Genomic DNA, 12,119 nt, shown 5'->3' with positions numbered 1-12,119 from the left:
GAGATCACGATATCGTTCTTCTTCCTTTTGCTGTAACTCCAAAGCTAATCATCGCTGAGCTTCTTCTATATCCTTCTCCTATTCTCTTCCAGTATTTTATCTAGCTCTCCTCTCTCTTTCGTGCTTGTTCTTTTTTTCTTGTAGCAGTAAGAGCGGCTTCTTTCTCTTTCTCAAGCTGCACATCAACATCATCAAACAATTTCTTGCGACCTTCCTCTATTCGCTTTTGTATTTCTAATTTAGTCTCTTCAGAGTTTAGCCTTTCTTCAACATTCTCCTGAATTAATTCTTCCAGCTAGGACCTAGCTGCATCTTCTTTTAACTAATTCAACTCTACTTCACGCCTTTTCTTCTCTTCTTCCTCTTTCTTAAGCCTCTCTATGGAATGTTTTCGATCAGTAGATGTACGACTAGGATTGAAACTAGACGATTTGGGGAAAGGAGATAACGAGGAAGACCTATTTCTGTGTTGGTGGCTAAGGGAACTTGAACGGCTCCTTCTCTTGTTACGAGTAGTGGAATGATAGAGGGAAGGACTTGGGTCCCTTCTGCTTCTCTGACTATGGCGATAGGAATTGGAGCAAGGAGTGTACGACGGAGACCTTGAAACACTTATCCCCATAAGTTTCAATTGAGTTTGAATGGTTGCTGCAGGCTGAGATATAGCATGCAGTACGAACATTCGATTCAAAGACATCTTTGTCTTTATGATTAAACCTCTCGCAGGATAAAACACCTTGCACGTTTCATTTTGAAACAAAATGCTAAGCCCCTTTGTTTGCAATTTTCCAATACTCAGCAGAGATTGTTCTTCAGCTCTAGCACATAAAACACTCCTGTGATTATCTGTAACGACCCAAAATTTTCTACTTAATCTAAGGTCGCTACTGTATACATACCATAAACATTGAATGCGAAAGACTTCATTTAAATTCCATAAAACATAACCTTTAACTTAAAACACGGCCATGGACTTACGTGTTTCAAAAACATCTTTAAAACGACACAACAAAAGACTCGAAATAAAATAAATAAGCGTTTAAGTTTAAAACATCCTATTCTATCCTAAGTCTAAGAAAATAAATGCCACTATCCTATGCATGTGCCATGATCTCGTGTTGCGATGTCGTCGTCAGCCGTACAGGAATGTCTTGCCTTAACCTGAAAAATGTAGTAGCACATGGCTTGAGTATTTAAAGAAATACTCAGTAAGTGACCCCACTATTGGGGTTAAATGCAACAATCACATGCAATGAAATGATGGGACCTATCTTTCGTTTCATTTCGTTTCATTTCGTTTCGTTTCATTTCGTTTTCCTTACGGTGTAATCCTAACAGGTAATCGTGGACGTGTACCATATACTCTACACGCAGCCCATACGTGTGAGTATGGGCTCACCAGCTAGTTCGCACACCACTGAGCCACTGTCCCTAGCCGGTGGGCATGCTTTAGGGGCCCACCGAGACCCGTTAAAACTAAAACCGTCACGGCAGTGCTATACAGGGCATAACGATCGTTGTCCTGCCATTTAGATGTACGCGTCTGTACCCTCGTGATGGGATAGGGGTATCCCCCCAAATGGATGATCACACAATATGCATGAGGTCCCACTAGTCCTACAGTCATCATTTAATGAACATAACCCCGTGTCACATTTTCATGCTTTCGTGTCATTCTCATTCTCATTTCGTTACATATCATACATATTCCTAGCGGGGTTATGTATCATGCAATTTACCGTATTTCATGTCATACAATTCATTCCGTTACATTTCAATACTCATACAAGGGCCACACATCGTCACATGCATTCATATCACATCAATTAAGCAGCATAAATAACATACATTCACGTTCACATGATTTCGTTCGTAAGCATAATAATCTAGCATACAATGTATCATATCATAACCAAGTCATAATGTAAACACTTCATAGTCATATCGTTCTCTAACTTACCATAGCCTTAACGTTCTTATACCTATCACAGATATATCATTACGTGACATACCTTAGTCATATCGTCACAAGAACGTACCCTAACGCTATCGTTCTATCAATCTATCACAAACCTATCCCTTTCTACCCATAACCTAACCGTATTCTTTCATCAATCTCTCATATCCATAGCACTCCAGTATGTAACTTAACTCTAACGTTTCATGAACGTATCTTACTTCCTATCGTTATATTTCGTTTTGTGCATTCTTCTCGTACCTTATCTCAAACATATCCTTGAGCACATCGTACCATAATTATTATCATACAAACCATATATTATAACATAACATAACATATAGGAAGCATATCGATCCACAGACAATTCAGACATATCAATATATATGACACGTGCAGAACCACAGGGCAGTATCAACATCAAATATAACCATGCCGATAGTAAGGTCACTTACAATTGTGATGTCCCACATTGGTTGGGGAGGAGAAAAAATCACCATTTATAAGGGTGTGGAAATCTTCCCCTAGCAAACGCGTTTTAAAGCCTTGAGGGGAAGCCCGAAAGAGAAAGCCCAAAGAGGACAATATCTGCTAGCGGTGGATCTGGGTCGTTACTAATGGTATCAGAGCCAGTCATCAGACGATGTGCCGGCCTTCTCGCTGTTCCCCGAAGGGGGGTAGACATGAGGCGGTGTGCCAGAAGGACGCTGGGCCTCAAAGGGGGGTGGATTTGGGGGCGGTCCCACATCGATTGGATAAAGGAACGAATGCCAGCGAGGACGCTGGACCCTGAAGGAGGGTGGATTGTGATGTCCCACATTGGTTGGGGAGGAGAACAAATCACCATTTATAAGGGTGTGGAAACCTTCCCCTAGCCGACGCGTTTTAAAGCCTTGAGGGGAAGCCCGAAAGAGAAAGCCCAAAGAGGACAATATCTGCTAGCGGTGGATCTGGGTCATTACATTTCTTCTTTTCGTTCCCACATCGCTTCCTCGGTTTGGTGGTTTTGCCATAATACTTTGACGAAACCTATGTTTCTATTACGTAAGGCTTTCACTTTCTGAGCTATGATTTTAATCGGTTTCTCCAGATAACTTAAGTCTTCCTCGATCTCGAGGGGTCTGTAGTCTATCACGTGCGTAGGGTCTGTAATATATTTCCTCAACATGGACACATGGAATACATCGTGTACGCTCGGGAATGAAGGTGGTAAGGCTAGTTTGTATGCTACTTAACCTATTCTTTCTAGGATTTCGAAAGGTCCAATAAAGAGGGGGCTTAGCTTTCCCTTACATCCAAATCTTAGAACACCTTTCATAGGAGCTACTTTTAGGAACACCGAGTCCCCCTCTTTAAACTCTAAGTTCCTACGCCTAACGTCGGTATAGCTCTTTTGCCTACTTTGTGCGGTGCGCAATCCTTGCTCTAATTTTTTGTACCGTCTCGTTGGTGATGTGGACCAGCTCGGGTCCTACCAGTTCTCATTCTCCTACTTCGTCCCAACATAATAGGGATCTATACCGTTTTCCATATAATGCTTCAAACGGTGGCATCCCGATTGTTGCTTGGAAACTGTTGTTGTATGAGAATTTCACTAAGTGTAGTTTAGTGCCCTAACTCTCTGTGAAATCCATAACACATGCCCAAAGCATGTCTTCTAGGATTTGATTTAACCGTTTCGTTTGGCCATCAGTTTGTGAGTGGAAGGCAGTGCTAAAGTCGAGGCGGGTACCCAACGCTTTTTGGAGTTCGCGCTAAAAGGCCAACGTAAAATGCGGGTCCCGATTTGACACTATTGATACCGGGACTCCATGCAACCTCATTGCTATCTTTGACTGAGCGATTCTGCTGGTGAGGAAATCTTGACCAAGAAAAATTGCCAAAGGAATTGTTGGGAGAAGAAAAATAGAAAAGCACTGAATAAAATGACAGAAAGAGGAAGAATACCGAAGCTTTGGGATTTGACTGAAAAACATGGTGATTTGTTTCTCATTGAATTGACTTATTTAAATAACTATTCAACCCTAAAAATGCTAAAGTGGCCAAGTCAATGTGCCCAAGTAAATGTGCCCACTTCCCTACATGGTCCACGCCCGCTAAAAATATGGCAATCCATTATGTCATATGTTCAAAAGAATCAACTAACTAATTTGAGTAAAAATGTGTAAAAAAACTAAATAAGGAAACCGTAGGCTTTTATCTGACCCTCACAATTTTATCATAGCATGTCCTAAGATTTGGTTTAGTTGCTCCGTTTGACCCTCTGTTTGAGGGTGGAAAGTGGTGCTAAAGTCAAGGCGAGTACCCAATACTTTTTGAAATTCGTGCCACAACGCCGACGTAAAGTGTGGGTCTCGATTCGAAACTATCAACACTAGGACAACATGTAGTTTTACTATCTCTTTTACATATATTTGAGCCCAGTTGTGAATTGTAGATGTTGCTTTCCTAGGTAGGAAGTGCGCCGACTTGGTCAATCTATCGACAATTACCCAGATCACTGTGTAGCCCTTCAATGTTCTGGGTAGTCATACTATGAAGTCCATTGTTATATTCTCTCACTTCCACTCCGGTATACTTAGGGGTTGTAACATCCTCGTTATCTGTTTTCTGGGAGCTTTCACTTGTTGGCATACTAAGCATTTACTCACAAACTTGGCCATGTCTTTCATCATGCTTCGCCACCAGAAGTGTTGTTTTAGGTCTTGTACATCTTAGTAACTCTTGAGTGCATGACAAATGGTGAGTTGTGAGCTTCTATCAATATCTTTTTCCTCAACTCCTCTATTGTCGAGATACATAAGCGTCCTTGACACAATAATTCTTCATCTGAGGATTTCGAGAATTCGTCTACTGGACCCTCTGCTAGTTGGCTCAGGATTTTATGTAGGTTAGGGTCCTCTCGTTGGGAGTCAATAATTCTCTGCCAAAGTGTGGGTTGTGAAGGGAATGAACTCTTCATCCACGTAGCGGAAACATTGGGACCGTTTTGATTTTTATTATGAATTTAAAAAAAAAAACAATAAATTCGAGAGTAAGAACTCTACCTTTGTTGAAACTCTAGCTTGCGAGACTCCTCAAAGTATTCCAACCATGCAAAAGCTCTTCAACATTCCATGAGATTTTCCTTGGTATGACTTGAACATATGACCAAGGCTTGTGGGAGCCTCTTAAAAGAAAATCTAAAAGGGATTGGAGAAGGAGAGTTTCGAGAGTCCTCTGTTGATATAATTTCATACTCCAGAGGGTGGGAGAGATTTTGTATGTCTTTGGTTCAATAGGAGGGTCCTATTTATAGGGATTCTTACCGAATCTTTGCCAAATAATATATTTACATATTTAATATCTTATACAAATCATATTTAAATATTATAAGTTATCCTAATATATACCACTCTTGCCGCATAAATTTTTCTATATTGTGCATAAAAAAACTGTGATATTTTGTAATAAAAAAAAATTAAATAATACCCAGCAACTTTTGCATTAAGAATAAATTTAAATTTCTAACTAATAATTTTATATATAAGAACTATTATTATGAATTTTAATTTTCTTTTTTATTTTTCTTTTTGTATTTTGTGGTTGGTAATTTTTTTATTAGGTTATCATTTATAGATTCTGCTTATTAAATATAGAAAATGAAAAAAAAAATATTAGATATATATTTTTAAAGTTATAATTTTAAGAATCGCGTGTGATCACGTGAAAAAATATGAGACACAATTTCATATAATCAAACCATCAATTCAGTTAATGGATATCTGTACGTGGGCAAAAGCAAAATTTTTAACCGAACGCCAACCACACACTTATGAAAGGATGTAAGTACATTTTTATCGTGGTCAATAGCTCTAGAGCTTTCTATTTTGTTTGACCTATTTTATTCCAAACTAAAATAGGGCATGATGTAAAGATTGTTATAGGACAAGATGGTTAATGTCTGCATGGGTAGGTACCCATGTTGTCCTATATAAAAAAAATATATATTTGTCTAATTATGCCATTACCTATTTGTTACTTTTAAAATGATTTATCCTAACGATGAGGATAATTTTTTATTTTTTTTATCGTTTAAACCGGAAGGATTTTATTGAAACATTAAAAAATTAAGAAATATTTTTATAATTACTAACGGTTTTGTAAGATTATTCTTTGGTTATTTTATTATTATTAAAAAATTTGAAGATAAAAAAATTTAATATTAAAAACAAATAAAATCTAAGAAAATAAATCTTTATACCCTGAAATAATCTAAACCACAAAAATGAAGTGAGACAAACTTAATTAAAATAATAATAATGCTATACAATACTTTTTTTAATTCTCTAGCCAGATGGTTTAATTAGAATTCTGTATAAATAGAAATTAAAAAAATTCTTAAATGAACTAAAATCATTATAACTTTCATTTACGGAGTTTTTATTTTATTATCTCACCAATTTTTTATTTTTTATTTTTATAATATTTCACCATTTTGAATTCAAATTAAATCTACGGTAAAATATATAAATTTAAAAATAAAAATAAAAATTAAAAAAAAAAAAAAAAACTTAAACATACATCATTTATTTTACCAAACACTTTTTCAAATTTTTTTTTTTTAAAAAGAATTATTAAAAGTTTGACAAAAATTTAATTAGAAAAATGGTGATATGCTAAACGAGTAAATTATTGTAAAGTATAATGAGATAAGTTAAAGAAATTTCATTATATTAATATATATAACGCTGTCTCACACTTATAAGCTTGAAAATTTGTATAAGGTCAAACAAATGTAAATTAAAATTAATTCGTGAGGAACTGATATTAAGAAATGTATTACAACAATCCTAAATTTCTACCTACTCAAAGTAGCTACTAACTCTCGTGCTCATCTCTTAATTGCTTAATATAGCTCTTAATTGTTTATCATAAATAGCTAAAAATTTAAAAGCCTTCCAAACATTTCAAATTGCCAAAAACAACAATGTCCCTACCCTATTAGGTTAGATTCGATTTAGTTATTTAGATTAGATTTGATTTAATTATTTCAATTAGATTTGATTTTGTCATACCTGATTTGATTTGTTTTCGATGTATTTGTAACGCTGTATAATAACCAATTTAATTATTTCTCCCCATTCTTCTGATCTTTCCAATTTTCTCTCTCTATTCCTAACATTTGGTATCAGACTAGCAAGTTAAAACCAGGAGCAGCAGTCTTCTACGTGTGTCATAATAAAAGTATGTTAATGGAGAGTTCATTTGTGCAGCCCGCCATTTTGAAATTTGATGGGTACAATGATCATTGGGCGATGCTCATGGAAAACTTTTTGCATTCAAAGGAGTACTTGGATTTTGGTGGAGAATGGGATTTCTACATCAACAGAAGACATTGTTTCCACAGATGCCAAGAAGAAGCACATTTTAGATCAGAAATGGAAAGATTTTAAAACAAAGAATTATCTATTTCAAGCATTAGATATCTTGAAGACAATCCTCAACAAGGATACAACAAAGAACATATGGGATTCTATGAAACAGAAATATCAAGGTTCGACATGGGTAAAGCGTGCACATTTGCAAGCTCTTTGGAAGGAGTTTGAAATGCTTCACATGAAGGCAGGAGAATCTGTAAATGAGTATTTTGCTCAAACCCTTAGCATAGCCAACAAGATGAAAATAAATGGTGAGAACAAAGGAGATGTTGAAGTAGTTGAAAAGATTATGAGATCTATGGCTCCCAAGTTTGATTATATTGTGTGTTCTATTAAGGAGTCCAAGGATACAACCATCATAACCATTGATGAGTTGCAAAGCAGTCTGCTTGTGCATGAACAACGCATGCGATCTCATGTTGAAGAAGAACACACTTTGAAGATCACTCATGGTGAACAATCTGGAGGAAGGAGTCAAGGCCGTGGAAGCTTTAGAGGAAAAGGAAGGGGACGAGGCAGACAAACCATCAACAAGGCCAAAGTGGAGTGTTATAATTGTCACAAGCTAGGACATTTTCAATGGGAATGTCAAAGTAAGAAGAAGAGGCAAACTCTAGGACATTTTCAATGGGAATGTCAAAGTAAGAAGAAGAGGCAAACTATGCAGAGATGTTGATGATGGCTTACGTGAATATGAATAAGGCCAATAGGGAAGATATGTGGTTCCTTGACTCGGGATGTAGCAATCATATGTGTGGGAAGAGGAATATTTTTTCAGATTTTGATCGTGTGTGGGAAGAAGGAATATTTTTCAGATTTTGATCGAAGTTTTAGAGATTCAATAAAGCTGGACAACAACTCAAGCATGGATGTAACGGGAAAGGGTAATGTACCGCTAGCAGATACTGTCCTCTTTGGGTTTTCCCTTTCGGGCTTCCCCTCAAGGCTTTAAAACGCGTCGGCTAGGGGAAGGTTTCCACACCCTTATAAATGGTGATTTTTTCTCCTCCCCAACCAATGTGGGACATCACAATCCACCCCCCTTCGGGGTCCACCGTCCTCGCTGGCACTCGTTCCTTTATCCAATCGATGTGGGACCGCCCCCAAATCCACCCCCCTTTGGGGCCCAGCATCCTTACTGGCACACCGCCTCATGTCTACCCCCCTTCGGGGAACAGCGAGAAGACCGGCACATCGTCGGATGACTGGCTTTGATACCATTTGTAACGACCCAGATCCACCGCTAGCAGATATTGTCCTCTTTAGGCTTTCCCTTTCGGGCTTTCCCTTTCGGGCTTCCCCTCAAGGCTTTAAAACGCGTCTGCTAGGGGAAGATTTCCACACCCTTATAAATGGTGATTTGTTCTCCTCCCCAACCAATGTGGGACATCACAAGAAATAAGAGAAAAATACCCCGAATAGATCTAGGAGTTCGAGACTTTCAAGGACGAAAGTTCTTTTTAGGGGTAGATAATGTAACGGATGAGATTAAAAAAAATAATAATAATAAAAAACTCCATGGTCGTCGGCGAGACCGAAAACTCTGGCGAACCTTATCCATATATTATAATGTAATGATTACAAAGTAGGCCGTATCAATAGTGTTACTAGGATAAGACACCCAACCTTATCCATATACTATAGACGCTTGAAGTTATTACTTGAACACGATCCTCTTGTATGTCAACCGCATATTGTTCAAGATTGCATTAATAACCTTGGATTTTTATACCATGGATAACAATTAAATTACCAATAAAATAATAAAAATTATTGTTAGAAACTAAATAATTAATTATGAGGCTTTAGGGCATAAATCCCAATAGATTGTTATGTCTGAAAGAATGAAAACGTTGTGATATGATATATGTGCAACATGAATGATATGATATAATTGACATGCAAAACGACGAACTAGCATGAAATACAATTCTGACATACGTATGAAAAATATGATAAATGATATAAGAAATGATATCCTAAATGATATGAAATGAAGGAAGACACAGCGGAGTTGTATTAAATGATAATGAAAATGAAAAAAATGTTTTGACCTCATACATTACTGTGTGCTCATGCATTGGAGGGTACGGCTTCTCCTTCACGATAGTACAGATGCATACGCGATGAGGCAAGAAAATGATCAATATATTTATCATAAGCTACTGTGATGATCGCTATCCTAACGGGTGTCCGGCATCAACAACTACCAAAGAATTCTCGCCCGACCAGAAAAGGGCCTAGGAGGTGTGCAAATCGACTGGTGGGTCCATACTTGTATGTGTGGATCGTATGTAGGAAAATTAAGTACACATATAAATTGCCCGTTTAGGATAGCTACCGTAGGAAAATAGACTATTATGATAGGTCTCATTCATGAAATTGTATATGTCTGTATTTAACCCTGATAAGGGGTCGTTTATTGAGTATCTTTTAAAATATTCAAGTCATGTGCTACTCTATTTTTCAAGTAAAGACAAGGTTCCCCTATATGACTGACGGTGACATTGCAACTAGGAGATCGTGACATATGCTTAGGGTAGTTTCGTATTTTGAATTTGTAGACTATAGGTTAGTATAGGTTCATTGCATTTTCATTTTGTAGTATGTAGGTTAGTATAGGACGTTTTAACTTTATGTTATTTCAATATGCATGGTTTTATTTTAAAAGCCTTAGAAGCTAGAGGTAAGAACAAGGTTAGGTTTTATTATATAGTTTCCAATGAGGTATTCTGCATTAAATGTTTATGATATGTATACAATAGCAATCTTAGGGTTCTTAAAAAAAAAAAAAAAAAAAAAATCTCTAGCAGACGTGTTTTAAAAACCGTGAGGGAAAGCTCTAAAGAAAAAGTCTAAATAAGACAATATGTGCTAGTAGTGAGCTTAGAGCTATTACACACTCTTCTGCTCCATAATGCATGGCTAATCTTCATTCTTAGTCCACGCTAAAATATTGTTCCAGATTTCATATTAGTTTTTGTTCTTTTCTAATTTTTTTTATTTTCACAATTTTTTCTATGTTACTAGTAAACTTGTTTCTTCACCAAATTTATATAGTTTCAAACAATTTTTAAATCAAAATTATTTTCATTCTATTTCATTAAAGACTAGAAAAGTGAGTGCATTGAAAGTAGGCTAAAAGCTAGAAAACTCACCATTTTTTAGGCTCATAAAACTCACCATCCAACTATCTAGTTATCCATGAAAATGATGTGAAATCATCTAAAAAAAACAAACATATTAAAATTTCAAAACCTAATCCAAGTAAATATTTTGAAAGAAATCAAGAACAAAAATATGAAACTCTTACCTCTCATCTTCCTTGATTTCGATTGTTTTTCCTAATTTTTCACTATTTCATATATATATATATATATATTCCCTTCTTTTTTTTAGGATTTTTTTAAGTATTTTACCCTTCTATCTCATCTTAAAATTCGATCTTTAAGGCTTTCAAGAAAATATCGAAAATTTAAACATATAAGAAAATTGAGAAATTAATTCTCGTCAAACCTCGAATCTTACAACTATCCTTCAAAAGTATATGATATAGATACAAGGCATTTAGCTTGAGAGTAAGAATTAATATTGATTTAGAGACCTATAAGTAAGCTATTTATTGAGTACTTTTTAAATAGAACCTCAACCACAAGGACAAGGTAAGTGTGTTCTAAAGCTGCTGAGGGTACCGAGGACCCGTTAGACTTAAGTCATATTTTGACTCCTTGTATTTTAGGTATATGTTTCTTTTGCCCTACATTTTTGTGTATGGTCTCAATAGTGTTTCTTGTATACCAACCACTCTACTCCTAAATGGTTTTAAAAGAAAATTACTATTGAGTTATTTATTTATTTGTTAATTATGCATTAATTAGTAGTGATTTATGCTGAAGTCCCTAAAAAAGCAACATCAAAATTGTGCCATTATAAATTCGCTTTAAATTTTTATTCAATAAGTAATAATTCACGAGTCGAAATTCTAAAAAATTTGAATTAAATCATGTCTATTGTTTAATTTGAAATTCGTAGGTGTTGCATGCGCCTACACTATACTCATGATGAAAGTCTTTCATGTCCTCTTCCTCGTGTCTTTTGAGTAACTCCAATTATCTTTTACTATATTAAAATTATTTTCTTTCCATTTATGTCCTAATTATTCATTACATAAATAATGGAGGTTGAAATATATGTTTTAGGTCTCAATAATTTGTTAAATTAATAAATTAGCTTTAAATATGTATGTACTAATATATTAATTTTGACACTTGGACATGGGGTGGAAGTATCATATTACAAAATAATAATCGAAAGAAATAAATTTTAGGTTTTCTATCTTTAATAATAACAGTCTTCACGACAATTTAATTTTGTTAAAAAAATGAAAAAAAAAAATTATTACTCAGAGTCTAAATAACATGGAAAAAAAAAACTTTAATTTTCATATAAATGAATGGCAGAGAAATTATTTTATATATGATAATCTTTTTCTCATGCAACCTTATAGTATTTTAAACCAGAATAATTTTGTATAATAGATTTTCAATTTATTTTAAATGTAGTAGAGCGAAAATAATTATAAATTATTAATGCAAGCTCTAAATTTAATCAAGTTTTACATAATACAGTTATAAATTTATAGGGTATTAATTGATTTCTTTTGCCTAAAAAATATAATACATAATATAAGTTTAAAACTCCTATAAATAATGTACTTAATATTGTTCATCAATGCACTGAAA

The sequence above is a fragment of the Cucurbita moschata genome, unplaced genomic scaffold (genome assembly GCF_002738365.1).
Source record: "Cucurbita moschata cultivar Rifu unplaced genomic scaffold, Cmos_1.0 Cmo_Scf00051, whole genome shotgun sequence".
NCBI lineage: Eukaryota > Viridiplantae > Streptophyta > Magnoliopsida > Cucurbitales > Cucurbitaceae > Cucurbita > Cucurbita moschata.
The sequence above is the reverse complement of the archived record's forward strand: the minus strand, read 5'-3'. Positions refer to the sequence as shown.